This window comes from Onychomys torridus, chromosome 8, assembly GCF_903995425.1.
Source record: "Onychomys torridus chromosome 8, mOncTor1.1, whole genome shotgun sequence".
Taxonomy (NCBI): Eukaryota; Metazoa; Chordata; class Mammalia; order Rodentia; family Cricetidae; genus Onychomys; species Onychomys torridus.
The window spans coordinates 83,831,160-83,848,818 of record NC_050450.1 but is presented as its reverse complement, the minus strand read 5'-3'; positions in this window follow the sequence as shown (position 1 = coordinate 83,848,818).

The window sequence follows — 17,659 nt, the reverse complement described above, 5'->3', positions numbered from 1 at the left end:
CAGCTGAGGAGTTCTTCGAAGAGAAAGATTTGTCCTTCTCCAGAGAGCCTCCTGAGAGCGGAGAACGTATCTTCTGTATTGCACTACAGAGCCAAGTAGCCCACCTTGCTCACAGTGGCTGCTTGATAAATCCAGCTTTATGAACACATGGCAGGCGCTGCTGACTCTGGGAAATGTGGGTCCTGGGAGTGCTTGTGGGGGCTGCTGGGGCACTGCTTATCACCTTCCCGCCTGCTTCTGTACCCTACTTGTCGACCTAATTTTCCTTTAAGCCAGAAGATGTTTCCAGGGTCCGCTGCTCTTGAAGTGACATGTGTGAGTGGAGAAGGAGACAGGGCCTCAGCCTGCACATTTGACCACTCCCTTCCTTCTCCAGTGGGTGCCCAGTGGGCCCGAATCCATGTGTTTTGTAGGATTCCACTCAACCCCTTACCTACTCATCAGTCTTCCCGTCACATCCCCTCCAGCCTTTCATCTCATCCCAGCAAGCAGAGACTCGTCGTTGTCACTGGAAGCTGGTGTTACCAAAATGTGCACACAACATACACAGACTCACACAGCACACGCGGATACACACACCTTTCTCAGTCTATGAGCCTTTGTCTGGCCCTTCGATCCGGGGCCTGGCCCATCTTTATGAGATCTAGGCTCTTCCTATCCCAGGATACTGAATCTGGCCTCTGATGGACAGAGCTGGGCTTTTTGCACGTCTCCAGCCTTGCCTTCCCTTGGGGGCTTACAGAAGATCCACCCATGTGGCAGAACCTTCCAGAGAGACTTGAAACCAGGAGCCTGACCTCATGATGCCCGCAGCACCTGGCACAGAAGGTACCAGCTCTGATGTCCTGGCCCCAGCCCAGTTCTCTCTTCTAGAATCCACACCTTCTCTGGCTCTCCTCCAGTCTTACAAGATCAGCCCCAGCTTGGAGAGACTAAATATGGCCTCATGAAGAGTATGGTGAGGGAAGGAGAGGTCTCTGCTGAAGGACCTCGGCCAGCTCATTCCTCACTAGTGTGTCTCAGTATCCCCTGGAGAATCTCTGCCCATGCATCCATAGTTACAAAGGATCCCAGAACTGCCAGAAAACCCTAGTTATGTCCTGCTTCTTCATACGGGGAGCCACCCGCCCCACCCCTTGCTTGCTAGTTGATGACGCTTGCCCAGCCAGGCAGGGTCCTGCAGGATGAAAGTTCCAAGGAGCCTGAGCAGGAATAATAATGATAATCATCAACAGTGACGGCGGGTGGCGTCTTAGCCACCCAGGAATGCAGGGCCCCACGCCCTGTGCCTCACACCCCAGGATACTGCAAGGGCTTTTTTTCCCTGCATTTTATTGCAACGATCCCACAGTCTGCCATTCCCAGCCCAACCCATTCGAGTTTCCAACAGCTTCAGTCCAGCCACAGGTCCTATCCACCACCCAGGTTCCATGGGAAGATTTGACTTAACAAGACCAAGCCAACAGTAGAAAAGGACGCCCAGCTGCTCGGAAACTCCAGGCTTTCCCAGAGAAGCCATCCAACCGCCCCTGGCCCCGGGCACTTTCCCACAGACCCATCTGTGTCTGGTCAGTACAAAGGCCAGAAGCCTTGCAAGTGTCCTTCTGAATCTCTATTTCCAAGTCACTCACTGCCAGGCCCTAGACAAGTTTTGTCTTGACTTTTACTTACTTAGAAACTTTCCAAGGCTTGTGCTGCTCATGAGTGAGAAACTGGGGTCTAGATGGGGGAACATCTCTCGTTTCCAATACACATTAGCAAGCCTTCACTCGCCAGGCTGAAGTAACTACTCAGTGTGCAGCACGTGTCCCCTGCTCCTCCGTGTGTGGGGTTGGTTCATTCTTTGGGAATGTCAATGTCTCCATCCCTCCTTGATCAGATTCTCTGACCCTTCAAGGCCAGGCATTGACTCATGACTCTGTCTGACTCCCAACCCACTCTGCCTCCTTTTCATCAGAACCTCTCAAGTCCCTATCCATCTGTGCCATAGTTATCTGCACATCTTGACTTACCCACCAGGTCGTCTGTGCCCTGGCACTTCCTCCGTGCTCATTGGTACTTCACAGCCAAGGCGTAAGCTCAATGAAGATGTGTTGGATATAAATTGTGGAGGAGAATCATTTCTACCCTGTTAAATTCCTCACACAAATGTGAACGCATGATTATTTTTACTACGAAATGTAATTGGTGTGGAGAGAGAGAAAAAATCAGGAACCCCACCCTAACTTTCTTGTCAGGTGGGCTCCAGACACCTAAACCTCATTGAAGACCTCATCCCTGGGGCTTTGGCCCCTCGGCTGACACATGTAATGCTTTCTATGACCAGTCACTGGCCCAATTCATTACTGGCCTCTGTCTAGAAGGAGGTAGGCTCTTCCTTCCATAGAGAATGACAGCCCCCCTCTTCCAGCCCCAGCAGCCTCCATGCCCCCTTGGACTCATATACCACAGGGACCCCTAGATTCACATGGCGTTAAGAGATCAAGAGTTGGAGTTCTATAGACCCCTGGCCTAGAGGTTCACTCCAACCCCTTGGGGGTACATACGCCCCAGCGGTTAATGTTGTTAATAATAGTAACAATAACTCGGCAACGTCCTGCATTTACCTAATGCTTTTCTCCAGGGAGCTCAACTAATCTTTCTCTCATCTCCAGAAGGAAGGGAAGGACCAAGGTGATGAAGGACAAGTGAGCTATTGCAGCCATACTCCTGAATACAAGCACCCTTTGTCCTGCAGGATAAACACAGTCCTTAGTCCTGCAGATGTGAGTGCTAATGAAGCAGAGAGGCGGCGCATTCTCTGAGGTCCAAGACCCATGATTTTAAAACATTTGCTGAAATAAGGGCAGTTGTGAAGTGACAGTCCCCACATCAAGGTATTACATCTGGTTGTTGTTATTTTGAGACAGGGTCTCACTATGTAGCTCTGGCTGTCCTGGAACTCGCCTTGTAGCCCAGGCTGGCTTCGAACTCACAGAGATTCACCTGACTCTACTTCCTGAGTGCTGGGATCAAGAGGGTACACCACTATGCTCAGCTAAGGTATTACATCTTATCAGCAATAGCACTTGAACATTAACCCTCAATCCGTGTTTAATTTGTGTGTGTGTGTGTGTGTGTGTGTGTGTGTGTGTGTGTGTTCAAAAGTTATATGTCTGTGGTGCTTGTTAGTAGAGGCCAAAGGAAGTCACTGGGAGCCCTGCTTTATCGCTCTCCATTGTCCTTGAGATAAGGTTCTCTCACTGAACCTGGAGAGCTGGGCTGGTAACTCGTCCTGTTTCCATACCCCTACCCCAGCACTGGGGTTACAGATCCATAGACTCAGCCACACTCAGCTTTTTACATAGTAAAAAAACTTTTTACATAGTTTGCTGTGGTCCAAACTAAGGTCCTTATGCTTTCAAAGCCAATGCACTTCCCCCAGGCTGGTGTCGAGTAACCCAGACTGGCTTTACACTTACTGTTCAGTGGAGGCTGGTCCAGACCCCCTGCTCCTCTTGCCTCCACCTCCCAAGGCGTGCATCACACCTAGCTCAGTTTGTTTCTATATTGTACACACAGTCTGCTACCATTAATACCTCAAGCCATAGTATATATATGAGGTATATTGTACACACAGTCTGCTACCATTAATACCTCAAGCCATAGTATATATATGAGGCGAGTCTCATTTTTTAACAATGGTCCACTTCCAATTGTTGTCTTAATAACGGCAAACATTATTTTGACTGTCTTCCTGTTGGACCTCATCACACGGTCACTATTTTAACATCGTAATGGGAGTACTGACAGACATATGAAGAAGAGGTTCAACTTTGTTTTTTCTTTCTTCTTTCTTTTTATTGCCCCCTTTCATTTTAAAAAAGGTGTTGTTTTGTTTTTTTGCCAGGTAGATCTCTGTGAGTTCGAGGCCAGCCTGATCTACAGAGAAAAAAAAAAAAAAAGGTGTTTTTTTTCTGTGGGGTGTGTGTGTGTGTGTGTGTGTGTGTGTGTGTGTGTGTGTGTGTACATATGTCTGCAGGTGCCAGTGCATGCATACCTGGAGGCCAAAGGAGGACACTGGGTGTCTTCTATCACCATCCACCTTATTCTTTTGAGGCAGGGTCCCTCACTGAGCCTGGAGCTATGGTAGTAAGCTCCAGTGGCCCTGCTGTCTCAGTCCCTCACATCACCAGTATTTCAGGAGCCTCCAACCACATCTACATCTTTCACACAGGCGAACGGTTCTAAGTCTCCATGTTTAAGCACTCTTAGCCACTAAGCCATCTCCCCAACCCACCCACCCCCTGTTTTCTTTCTTCTTTTTGTGTGTATCTGTTTGTGTGTGTGTTCAGGTACACATGCATGTGGAGGGGCTGTATGAAGGCCAGTGTTTGACTTTGGATGTCTTCCTCAGTCACCTTCTACTGTCTTTTTGAGCAGGGGCTCTCACTAAGCCTGGAGCTTGCTGATTCAGCTAGACTCGCAGCCGGCCAGAAAGTGCAGGGATTTGCCCGTGTCTGCTTAGTTAGTGCTGGGATTATGGGCACCTGCTGCCACACCTGACTTTTTTTTTTTTTTAAACATTTTTTTTTCTTTCTTTCTTTCTTTCTTTCTTTCTTTCTTTCTTTCTTTCTTTCTTTCGTTCGTTCGTTCGTTCTTTCTTTCTTTTTTAAAATTTGCCAGATCTCATTAGAGATGGTTGTGAGCCACCATGTGGTTGCTGAGAATTGAACTCAGGACCTCTGGAATAGCAGTCAGTGCTCTTAACCTCTGAGCCATCTCTCCAGCGCCCCCCCCCCTTAAATGAGTGCTGGAGATCAAATTCAGTTCCTCAAACTTGCATGGTTAGTACATCTCCACAACCTTTCTTTCTCTTCCCCTCCCTCCCCTCCCATATCCTTCCTTCCTTCCTTCCTTCCTTCCTTCCTTCCTTCCTTCCTTCATTCCTTTTAATAGGGTCTCATTATATAGCCCTGGCTGGCCTGAACCTTGCTGTGTAGACCAGGCTGGCCTCAAACTTGTGGTACCCCTTTTCTTCTCCCGAGTGGGGAGAGACCGGGCATGCACCACCACGCCTGGCTTGCCATTTTCTTGTGTGCTAGCATTTCCTGAATTTAAATGATCTTTATCTGTAGTTTTTTGGCAAGAATCTCTTTAAGTCATTTCTCTGTTTTGCAAAGATTGATTTAGCTCAAGCCCAATAGTAATAGATATGTCATTTATGATGCAGCATAAACTATGATGTTTTACCATCTTTCTGACTACAATTCAAGAGCAAGGGAACCTTCCTGGCCCCTCTGGGGTGCCTCCCATCTCCTCTCCCAGTGGTTCCACGTCCAGCTATACATTAAAACAGTAGTAATGGCTCAGTGGTAGAATTATGAGTTATCAAACTCATCTTTACAAATAGCAATGGTTAGCTGGGAATGGTGGCACACGCCTTTAATCCCAGCACTTGGGAAGCAAATGGATCTCCGTGAGTTTGAGGCCAGCCTGGTCTACATACTGAGTTCCAGGACAGCCAGGGAGAACCTGTACAAAAAAAAAAAAAAAGGTGGTGGTTGCCGGAGTCTGAAGGGAATCCTCTGCCTCTGTCACTTACACCTTCTCTGATTCCCCCTACCCCCAGCCCCCAGGCGCCTGGCCATCTCAGCCTCCTCCTGAAACTTGCCTTTCTGTAAGATTCTTTGTAACCCTTTCTCCCTTGTCTCCAGTAGGAGGTGAAACAATGTCCAGCTGAGGGACCATACATCATGGAGATTGCTCCTTTCCAAGTTACTCTGCTTCCTAAGAGCCTTCTTCTCTGTCTCTTGCCTGGCCATAGCTGGGGCCATTTGGCTGGCTGGCTTCCCTGTCACAATCCTCTTTCCTTTCATTTACCCTCCACAGTGAAATCGTCCAAATCACAAGTCTGATTCGGGTGCCACCTTCAGAAGCCTCCTTACACCTTGTGCCTGTACTATAAGGTACAAAAGCTGCTCTCGTTGCCACGGTGCTGAGATCTAACCCAGGGCCTCAAGTGCTCGAGGGGAGGGGACTGGCTTTGAGTTGCCCCCGAACCTCTAAAGTGCAAACTATTTTTATATATTTTTTTTTTTTTTTTGAGACAAGGTCTCTCTACGACGTCCTGGCTGTCGTTCTCTGTGAAAGGCCACCCGTTGGCATTCGTGTCTTAAGAGCTTCTCTCATGGGCTGGAGAGATGGCTCAGTGGTTAGAAACACTGGCTGCTCTTCCAGAGGACCGGGTTCAATTCCCACACACACATGGTGGCTCACAGCCGTCTACAGCTGTGGTCCTATAGGCTCCAATGCTTCTTCTGGTGTGCAGATGTACATGCAGACAAAACATCCATATAAAAACATCCATTTATGTAGGCGGTGGCCCACACCTTTAATCCCAGCACTCAGGAGGCAGAGGCAGGTGGATCTCTGTGAGTTCAAGGCCAGCCTGGTCTACGGAGCGAGATCCAGGACAGGCACCAAAAACTACACAGAGAAACTCTGTCTCGAAAAACAAACAAACAAACACACACACCCCAAAATCCAGTTACATAAAATAAAAAATTTTTTAAAAGAGCTTCTCTCCCACCTGCACTGCCTTCCATGACACACCTCCCCCCTCTACACACACCATAGCCAGCTTTAAGAAGCATCTTATAGGGACCAGTAGCTTTGATTAGCTCTCTTAATCCTCCCTACAATGCTACTAGGCTACCACCTACAGCCATCTACTTTCTACGATGAGGAAACAGAAGCATGAGAGAGTCAGGCACTTGTCCAAGGTCATGCAGCTGGTAGAGGAGAGTCAGGTTTCCTTCGTCCAGGAGCCCTGATATGTACCTCTTCGGCACTGGCACCACGCTGCCTCAGTTCAGCAATCTGCCTCACTGTTCCCCCTTCCCCACGAAGAGCAGGTGAGGTTCCAGGTCAGCTAAATATCCTTCCCACTCTCCCCAGGGTGGAAGAGCTGGTGGATTCCTGGCTCTCTCTTCCCAGAGACCATAACAAGGAAGACAGGCCCCTCCTCCGAGCCTCCAAGGACCATTGACCTGAAGGTCTCTGCTTGTCCATCTCAAACCTGGGTCAAGACTTTTCATGGGGATCTGAATCCAGGCCTCAGTGGACCCAAATCATTTGTCTGGGAGAACCTGCCTGAATGGCCTGCCCACCGAGGATACCTGCAAAGCATGCCCCGGGACCTCCACCCGATCCACTCTCAGCCATTAAGAACACCTCCTCCTTTGGGGATTTTTCTCTAGACTGCCTCCCCACACTTCCTTCCTGTGCTTCTTTGTCTTTACAACAAAGCTGGGTATTTTTAACCTGGGGTTTTCATTGATCTCTTGTCTGTCTGGTGGGGGACTAGGCGGAGTGGGGGTGCTGGCATGCTGGCAGGGCTGGGAATGGCTGACCAATCACCACTGCTGAGCCCAGCCTCTGCCCTGATCTCTCCCTGGCTTTTGAAATGAATGCTTGTACCTTGGCTCTGGGGCAGAGCTTTGGAAACGGCATAGGATACCAGAGAAGATCACACCAGTGCTGTGTTGTCAAGACTGTACGTGCTACAGAAAGGCCAAGGAACACCTTGAACCCCTTGCATCCTGGGAACAGCATGGTAGCCGTTAGGGACTTTGAGAGCAGCTGCCTGGGGGACTCGCTCCTCTCTCCCTTCCTCCCTTCATTCTAGGGAACTGAACCCAGAGCCTTGAGCTCAAGGCCCTGCACTGAGCCACACATCCAGATCTTGCTTTGGTGACATAGCTCAGAGAGTACCATGCTCCCTCCTAGGCCCTCCGCACACATCTGCTTCCATATTGCCCTCCCTCAGCCCCATCCTGGCACACCTGTCATTCCTGTCTCACCCCCCCCCCCCTCCCATCCCCCCCCCCCCCCACCCCCACCCCGTCTATCCTCGCCTGCATGGAGCTCCTCACCCTTCCACATCTGTCCCACTTCTCTGCACCCACGTGCTCAAAGAAGAAACTTTTATTCCAAGTCCAAACAACCACAAAGAAAAGATGACTGGGTGTTTAGAATTTTGTAGGGTGCATGTGTGTGTTTCTTTCCGTATCCAGTTTTCTTCTTCTTTTTCTTTTTTGTGGAGCTGAGGCTCAAACCCAGGGCCTTCGCTTGCTAGGCAAGCGCTCTACCACTGAGCTAAATCCCCAACCCCCCAGTTTTCTTAAAAAACGAAACAACAACTAAACAGATTGATAGCAGAGAGCTTTCTTTCCCCTTCCTCTCCTCCCCTTCCTCTCCTCCTCCTTCTTCTTTCTTTTTATAACTGACAGTGACTCAGCCCAGGCTGCCAGGCCCATATCTAATGTTCTCCAAGGTAATTGATAGTCTTAAGGATTGCCTGAGGCTCAGTAGTATCCTACTTTGTACTCTGAGTCACGCTGTAAAGGGTTAGATATGTATTCAACATTGTGTTTATGTCTGACAGTAGCTTTTTAAATTGTATTTATTTATTTTATGTGCATGGCTGTTTTGTCTGCTTCTATGTTTGGGCACCACGTGCATGAATACCCAGAGTCCAGAAGAGAGCATCATATCCCCTAGCACTGGAGTTACAGAGGATAGTTAACCAACCGGTGGCTGCTAGAACAAGAACCAGAGTCGGCTGGAGGAACAGCAAGCGAGCCCTCTCAACTGAGGAGCCATCTCTCCATCCCCTCTGGCGGTATTTGTAAAAATTGTAGTTCCTTTTGAACATTTACCCTCTGTCTGGTGTCTTAGGTACTTTTCAGTTAGGCTGCCTATCTCCCACTTGGGCTGGTGGCGTTCGGGACTTGTTGACAGCACCAAATATCTGCAGTTCTCATCTCCAGCCTCCACCCCGGCCACACCTGTCTCACACTCTTGTAACTGTCCTCACCACTCCCTCTGGCTGCCCCATGGTCCCACGGAGTGATGCTTTCTGGCCCCGTTGGGAGCCAGCTCTCTTTGTGCACCTTTCGAGACTGGTTTAGCCTGCAAACATTAATTGAGTGTCCCGGGGAACAGAGAGAGCCGTGTGGGGCAAACACTGAGAAAGGCCCAAGAAAATATGTCAGTTCTATCTCTAGGGACAGCACATTCTCATGAAGCAACGCTGTCACCTGGAGAGCTGTCTCACCAAAGTTCAGAGGTGCCCACAGCAGAGCGGTGGAGGCTGAGGGGACCCAAGCGGGGTTAGGTTTCTCAGAAAAGCCTTCCCATGGCAGATTGGAGCTGGACCTTCATTGTCAGGAATGCTGGCCAACTTGGGCAAACAGGTGCATGTAGTAGGGAGCCTGTGCTGGCTGTGGGGCCAAAATTCTTTGTCACCTCCACCAGGAAGGTGCTTCTGAATCCTAAGCTGCTCCTTCCTCTCTGGGTTAACTGGCTCATAAAGACTGGGGGCCAACCTCACCAAGGAGGAAGTGGACCGGCTTCCTGTTTGTTTGTGACTCTCAGAGCTGCAGGGCACAGCCATGTACAGCAATCAAACAGAACAATCTGGTCTGAGCCCAGAGTCCCAGGGAGCTTGTCTGCCTGCCAGCTCAGCTCCGCAGCTAGGGTCTCAGCACTGCATCCCAGAGCGGCAGGTACTCAGGAGGGCTAAGCCTGCATGCAGATCCGGAAGGCAGCAGCAACTTTCTCAAAGAGGAGGCCAAAGCCACGCATTCATGATGCTAAGCCACTGGGAAGTTCAAGGCCCAGAGCAATGCTGTTGTCCTCAACCTAAAGGTCATTTCCTGGAAGAGACCCTGGGTGCAATCCTGTTACCTGTGATAAACCAAGTGCAGGGATCTGGGGTCTTTTTAAGAGCCAGACAGCAAGTGTAAGATTGTCTTAGCATCAGTAAAAGCCAGCTAGAGACAACAAAAGCAAACAAACAAACCCTTCATGAGTCCACATGAGGAGAAGATGACCTGAGTTTGAGTCCCCAGATCCTACAGTGAGAGAACTGACTGGTTTGGTTTGGTTTGGTTTTCGAGTCAGGGTTTCTCTGTGTAACAGCCTTGGCTGTCCTGGGACTCAGAGATCCACTTGCCTCTGCCTCCAGAGCACTGAGATTAAAGGTATGCACCACCACCGCACTGAATCTTGAAAGTTCTCCACATGGGGATTGCGGCATGCACAAACACTCTCTGTCTCTTTCTCTGTCTGTCTGTCTCTCTCTCTTACACACACACACACACACACACACACACACACACACACACCAGTGTAATGTAAATAGCAGAAAAGACTAGAAAAAGTAAAAGTCCTCCCAACCATTTCTCTCACAGTTCCCCCACAAATGACTTGTTTGATTGCTTAAATCCCCCCATACACTATCACGCGGTAGTGCACCTAACTCTTAGCCTCTGTGTGTCTTTTTGTAATTATTTGCAGAAAAGATCATATTTATAGTAACTGATTACCCTTCTCCTTTCAAAAACAAATATTTATTATGATTTATGTGTGTGTGATGAAATGTGGTGTGTGTGTGTGTGTGTGTGTGTGTGTGTGTAAAATATCACCTGTCCATTATGTTTTCTCTTTTACATTTCACCATGTTGCTGAGAATCAGGAGTATTATGCTACTGGAATTCCTCTAGACTTGCAAGATGAAGCAGGGTGGCACTGGGGTCAGTGATTCCCTGAGACCGTGGCAGGGAGGAGGTAGCGACAATACTTCACTTTCAGACCTGAACACATTAGTCACAGTGCAGGGGATCCCACATTCTGCTTTGTGGATCCCTTATGGCAGAAGTCGAAACCCTCCAACCATTTGGTTCCCTTCCAACCACTCCCTTTCTGTTTCTTCCCCTTTTCACCTCCTCATAGCTTAACTTTTGGCCTGAGCTGGATAAAGAACAGAAACCTGAAGGAAAAAGAAGAAAATCAATACTATGAAGTCTTCTAATACAGATGACCTGACCACCTTCCATGTGGACTAAGCCTTTTTTTAAATTTATTTATTTATGTGTGTGGGTTTTTATTGTTTTTGGTTCTGCACGTATATCTGTCTGTGCAGCACATGTGTGCCTGGTACCTGGCATCTGCTTCCCTGGGACTGGAGTTACAGATGTTTGTGAGCCATCTTATGGGTGCTAGGAATCAAAAGTGCATCCTTTGGAAGAGCAGCCCTTAACTGCTGAGCCATCTCTCCAGCCCCTGGACTGAGCTTGAGAAAGGACCTGTGCTCTATCTGTATTTTCATTTCCCGAAACACCTAGCCCAGGACTGCACCTACTAAGTGTTAGTAAAACTTGCTGGATGAATGGATAAACAAACTCATATAGACATAGCATTTACCCTTTCAGGTCCATCCATTTATAAAAACAGCCACAAGATTGCCCTCAAGCACTTGGCCTATCAGATTTAATTGTGGCCCTCCTCCCAGGTGTTTGGGGAAATTGAAAGGAAAACTCTGGTGTCTCAGAAGGAAATCTGATGTTCCTTCCATGTCCTATAAATTCATTAACAACTGGATAAGCTCCCTCAAACTGACCTCAAGCTACTAAAACCTGAGCAATCAGCATGCTCATAGCCTCCCTGGTCTAAAAATGGGTGAGACCAGAGCTGCCTGGAGGTTTGGTTCTTCCTGGTAGAAATGTGGGTAGCATCGGTTTGGCTCATGGTTAGGACACTTCGTATATTTACAGCCACAGATGCTCAGGGGGTTCTCTACAGGAAGTCATCTGCAGAGGGTTACCTCCACCTATTTGCTTATCTTCAATGCTGGCCAGAACAGACGAATCTTTTCCTGAACATCTTGTTCCTGTCACCCGGCCTGGAATCTGCGATGGCAATCAGGCTGCTGCCATCTGGTGGAGAAAAGCAGCCATAGTCACGCCTGGCTCAGGGTTTGGCGCTATGAGGGTGAATTCTGAGAAGAAACGCTGGATTCCAAGCTGGTCCAGCACAGAACCTTCCCACATACAACAGCAGCGTCTAAGACCTCCTCGGGAGGTAGAAACACTCCGCAATGCTCTGGTGGTGAGCACTTCCATGTTTCATCCTTCAACAGCACCGGCACTATGGAGACGTCAGCCAATTTTTTGTTGCTGCAACAAGAACCCGAGAAAAATCAGCTTAAGGAAGAAAAGAAAGGTTTACTTGGGCTCAGAGTTTCTGAGGTGTCAGTCTATGGTTGGCTGGCTCCATGGCTTTCGGCCTGTGATGAGGCAGAAACATCAAAACAGTGGAGGGGCGCTGCTCACCTCCTAACAGTTGGGGAGAGTTGAGGGGGAAAGGAGAGAGAGGAGAGAGAGGAGAGAGAGGAGAGGAGAGGAGAGGGGAGGAGAGGAGAGGAGAGGGGAGGGGAGGGGAGGGGAGGGGAGGGGAGGGGAGGGGAGGGGAGGGGAGGGGAGGGGAGGAGAGCCAGACACATGCCCACTTACTCCAATGAGGCCTCACTGCTTAGTTTCCACTGTCTCCCAATGTCATTAAGTTGCGAATCCATTAACAGATTAATCTTGTGTGTGTCTGGCTGTGTACATGTGTGCAAAGTTATACTCACCTACCAGCCTATGTGCAGAGACTAAGGGGTATGTCCAAGTCTGGTGTCCTGCTCTATTACTCTGGATTTCCTTAAGATAAGGGTGTTTCACTGAACTTGAAGCTTGGTATTTATTAGTTGTTTTTGTTTTTGTTTTTTTGGCTAGGCTGGTGGCCCACAACCCCAGCAATTGTTATGTCTCTGTCCAAGCCCACGCTAAGGTTACAGGCACTAGTAATGATGCTTGCCTTTTTATAGGGGTGCTGGGGATTTGAACTCAAGCTTTCCTGCTTATGTAGAAAGCCCATCAGTTCCCCCAAATCACACCTTTGGACATCACATTGGGAACTCAAACTTCAATGCAGGAGCCTTTTATATCCAAATGATGACAGTCATATCCTCAGAGGTTTTTGTTGTGGATAATGTTGTTTGTTTTGACTTTAATGTGTGGTACTGCAGGTGGAATCCCCAGGTCTTGTGCTTGCTAAACATATGCTCCCCCATGAGCTACATCTCCAGCCCTCTCTGTTTTATTTTTATTTATTAAAAAACAAAACAAACAAAAGCAAAACCCAGGGGCTGGAGAGATGGCTCAGTGGTTAAGAGCACTGGCTGCTCTTCCAGAGGACACTGGTTCAGTTTCCAGCACCCACATGGTGGTTCAGAACTGTCTGTAACTCCAGTTCCAGGGGATCCAATGCAGGCAAAACACAAATGCACATAAAATAAAAGTAAATAAATTGGGCTGGAGAGATGGCTCAGAGGTTAAGAGCACTGGTTGCTCTTCCAGAGGTCCTGAGTTCAATTCCCAGCAACCACATGGTAGCTCAAAACCATCAATAGTGAGATCTGGTGCTCTCTTCTGACACACAGGCATACTGTATACACAACAAATAAGTAAATAGATAGATAGATAGATAGATAGATAGATAGATAGATAGATCAATCAAGCTGGGTGGTGGTGGCACACACCTTTAATCCCAGCACACGGGAGGCAGAGGCAGGTGGATCTCTGTGAGTTTGAGGCCAGCTTGGGCTTCAGAGTGAGTTCCAGGAAAGGCGCCAAAACTACACAGAGAAACCCTGTCTCGGAAAAAAAATTAATAAAATAAAATAAATCATAAAAAGGGTAAACACATTAAAAAAAATTTATAAAATTGTTCAGAGCTCTCCCAAGAGCCAGAATTCAACCCAAATCTCTCCAGTTCCACAACTTTCCCTCTAGTCGGAGCTGCCTTCTAGAGTGAGACTGTGGGCATCCCCACCTAGTGGACATCTTCGTCCTTGGCAGCAGGCATGCCTACCGGTCACTGGCACGAAGGGGCTTCAAAGGAGAAGGCACCACTCTGCATCCCGCCCAGTCCTGTCTAGCTGGTGACAAAACTGTGCTCATGAGAGGCAGGAAGGGTCATGCCAGCGCCCGAGAGTGCAAAGAAAGGATTTCCAAGCCCAGATGCCCCAAACACTGAAACAGCTGAGAGCTGAGTGAGAAACAACACTAGACAGTGTGTAGACATCTGGACTTCTCCGATGACTCTGCTACCCGGATCCTCTGGGATGTCAGACAAGACTCCTGGCCCTCCACACCTAAAGGAAAAGAGTTCCCAAGGAGCTAAAAGCTCCCTGCTCAGCTCCATGCTGTCTGGGATGTCAGTGGAGTACAGTTAGATAAGAGAGGAGTCTTGGAGGAAAGATGTGCCAGAGAGGACCTTGACAAAGGCAGAGGGTAAGGGAAAAGTCCCCCCAAATTGCAAAAGATCGTTTGGCACAATCCACCATAAAGAGTTCCTGCGGGTTCTCTTTGGGTCTCTGACTGTCTCAGATGGACATAACCTTAGCTAGAGGCTGGAGCTTCACCCTGACTTTTGGGGTTCAGGGAGCTCATCACTGCCCTTGTCTCCATCCTAGGCTGTGGCTTCTTCTTGCATCCTCAGGTGGTCCAGCAGCAAATAATTCCCAGAGCCATGGAAGTAAAGGCATTTGACCCACACCTAGAGCTAGCTCCTCAGACCTACTGGAGACTATGGGGTTCCCTTCCTTCCTGATCCCTATTTCTCCTCATTCTCCTTCCAGTGCCTTGGACATGTGCACAAGCCAGTGAACAGCAGATGGTGTAGGTCTGTATGCCACAGCCTCAGTGTATCTGCTCCTCAGATCAGTGTAGCCTTGGACACAGTCAAGGGCTCTGGTGACAATCCACTGTATCTAACAACTCCTCCTGGGGCCTGAGGCCTGCAGACTCCAGAGCTCTTCCCAACTCAGGGGTCAGCCATGTTTTCTAGAAATGGACAGTATTTTAGGCTCTGTGGGGCCACAGGCTCTGCTGCAACCCTTCACTTAGGAGCATGGACAGCTGTGCCCCAAACAAACTCAGCTATGGACATTAAACTTGGACATTTTCACATGTCACAAAATACTATCCTTTGATTCCCCTCTCCAACCTTTTAAATGTATAGAAACAGATCCTAGCTTGGGAGCTATACGTGGTTACATTGGCTTGCAGGTGATGGTTTACCAACTCCGAAGGACTTACAGCTCTTGCAGCTAAACTTAGATGGTCCCAGCCTTTCACAGCTCACGGCTTCTCCAGCTAATCAGGCAGTTTTTCTCATCTCCAAGGATGACAACAGCCTTATGTTCCCCCACAGTTAGCCCTGCCATTCTGGCTCACCTGCTCTTCAGCAGTAGCTGGACTAGAGGGGACAGTAGAGAAACTCCTTCCTCCACCTACCCAGTGTCAAAGGCAAGGGTGTTCTCTTCTAGCTACAAACTAGGCCCAGTGTATCCCCATCCATTCTCTCTCTCTGCCAGCTCTGTGCATCTGGGCTTTGCCAGGGTATCCAAGTATCCACTGGCCAGGGTGAGCACCATCATTCCCTTTCTGCTTAAATCTCAACCCCAGTGTTGCCAGGGCTCCAGGCTCTTCTTTATAAAGGGAGACATCGTACATGAGATAGGCTTCAATGAGACCAGCCAGGGGGGACGTTCCAGAGAGTAGGGGGCTGTAAGCTGGGCTCGAGGTAGGGAGAGGGCAGGGATCAAAGGAGACTAGCAGAGAGGTGGGCAGGTGACCACAGAGGGTCAGTCCCTGCTCACATGGGCACCACATGGAGGGAGGGATAATTCTCAGGAATTGAAGGGTGATGTTAGCAGGTATCCTTATCCTGCCTGACTTGGGAACCAATGCAGAGCAGCTTGACATAACCGAGTACCTGGGAGACAGACAGCAGAAGGGTGATGATGTCATGGTCATCCTCAGCTACACTGTGAGTTTGAGGCCAGCCTGGGATACACGAGACCTTGCCTCAAACCAAAGCAAACTAAAACCCTACCAAGAGCCTTAGCTTCCAGCTCTCCCTTATAACTCAGCTCCCTGAGCTGTTCCTTTTTCCATTCATTTGTCCAGTCACTCCCAGGGCAAAAGAGGAAGGGTACCCTGGCCTAATGTATGGTAGAGGAGAGAATGGGTGTATGTGTACGCAGCATGCACACAGAACTGCACTCCAGGATGGAATGCTGAGTGCCTCACAGGATGTGAATACACGTTGTTCAGGCCAGGGAGAGGCAGTGGGGCTACGGGACAGGGGACCACGGGCAAAAGTGTTGTTACAGAAGCAAATGAACCAAGACTTGACAGACGGGTCATCTGGACCTGTGCGATGTTAGGGAAGGACAGGTTGTCCAATATAAGGTGACCGTGCAGCACAGGTGTGTGTGTGTGTGGGGGGTCAGATGAAGGTGAGGATCAGTGTATTTTCAAGGGAGGAGCTACTGACAAAGGAACCATGTCCCACAGCCTCCTCTCCTGCGACCTTCTTTTCCAGGTTACTTCCCATCGGAGCTGGTGGCTTTCTCCAAAATTAGTGGCAGATGACAGAGGCTGGGGGAGGTCCTACATAGCTAGCTCCCCTTGCTGTTGCTGCAAGGTCCTAGTGACCAGCACAGCATTTGCAAACTGGGCATGGTGGCACAGTGTGCCTGTAACCTAAGCACTCAGGGTGGAAGCAGAAGGATCAGAAGATCCAGGCTAGCCTGTGCTACATGAGAGCCTGCCTCCAAACAAACAAACAGTTTAAAAATAACAAATGTCATTTACTAATCAATATTTGACAATGTCCCCCCCCCACCCTACCCCACCTCTCTCTCTCCCTCTTTGCAGAAACCCACATAAGAATGACTACCCCACCACCATGAGCCTATCAAATTCTCCGAAGCGAGAAAGATGGCAAGCCTTTGAGGTTTTCATTCCCTTCCCTGTCTGTCCAGGGTCCACTGTCTTAGCATGTGAACCTTTGAGCCTGAACAAGGAAACTATTCATCCTCCACGGAGCCAATGGGGAAGAAGCCACCTCCTGTTCTCTCCGTTTTCTAGCCAGGCCAGGCCAGGCCATGGCTTTCCATCCCAGACTGGGAGAATGGAGTTGATAAAGGCCCATTGTGACAGTCTCACAGACCCAGAGGCCATCAATGGGCTAAGAAGCCACTTACCAGCTCTTGAACATTTGCGGAAAGGATTAATTCTGTGGAAGTGAAGGCAGAGAGAGGCCCTAAGGTCGCCACCCACGATAGGGAAGCTAAGAGCCAAGCCAGCAGGGGGCCAGCCTGCCCGCCACACCATGGGCTGACCTGAGGCAGGAGGGACCCAGACACCACCAACAGGCAGCTTTACAGTTCAGGGCTCCTGGACACCTGGAGATGAAACCCAATCTCCTACCAAATGCAGGAAACACTAGGGTCCTTGAAAGGGCCTGCGGGAGAGAGGAGCCTCCTGCCTCCTCCTCCCAAGGGTGTCCAAAGTAATAAATGGCAGGAAAGGAGGAAGGCTGTAGCGTAGATGCTGGTCTGGAACTTATTAGGAATCAAGCTCCTGCTGCAGAATTCAGTGAGCTCGAGGCAGGCACCTCATCATTCCCAGGCCTCCCCAGTCTTATTAGCAAACGCACAAGCAAGAAGAGACAGGAGGTCTGGGGCTGCAAGAGACACCTAGGTGAGCAGAGATGGAAGCTTCAGGGTCAGTTTTGAGGGCCAGGAACCCATCACTTCTTTGTGTTCCTTGGGAGGTAAGGGATCAGATTCTGCACAGGCCTAGGGAAAGGTGTCTAAGAGTACAGTGTTGGGAGAGTCCATCCTTTTAACTCCACCCCAAATCTGTCCAGCTGTTCAGCCTGGCCCTCTGAGAGAGGAATTGCAGGGTCCAGATCAGACAGGAGCTTGGAGTCCTCC